The sequence below is a fragment of the Penaeus monodon genome, chromosome 24 (genome assembly GCF_015228065.2).
Source record: "Penaeus monodon isolate SGIC_2016 chromosome 24, NSTDA_Pmon_1, whole genome shotgun sequence".
Taxonomy (NCBI): Eukaryota; Metazoa; Arthropoda; class Malacostraca; order Decapoda; family Penaeidae; genus Penaeus; species Penaeus monodon.
Window position 1 is genome coordinate 35,713,505 of NC_051409.1, and position 452 is coordinate 35,713,956.

The following is a 452-nucleotide window of genomic DNA, read 5'->3' on the forward strand; positions in this document are numbered from 1 at the left end:
GATAAATACACCAGAAAAAAAGTAATTTACATAAACTAATAACTGCAACAGATGCACCAAAGCACTAACCTCGCACGTCTGCAGTTCAAATGGTAATCTATATGTTGATCTCAGAGCGCTGAAGTCTGGGAGCGAGACAAGGGACTCCGCCAGAACCAGTGTCTGATTTCGCCAATACAGTCAACACGTAATTGTTATTAATTCTAGAAAATATCTTTGGGATCACATTTCCGCTATGGTTGCCTTCAAAAATGTTTTCGGTATGTGATGGGTAGTAGATTGTTGCCATTGTGCAACACATCATGTTCAATGCAGTCAAGAGAAAGGCTGATATTTCATGTCAGCCTCTGGGAGTCTGGTATGTGCTCTGGCTTTCCACAAACACCTCAGCAATTATTCATCTGTGAATTCACCAATGCATATGCGCACGCGCGCCTGCACGCAGTCGCTTG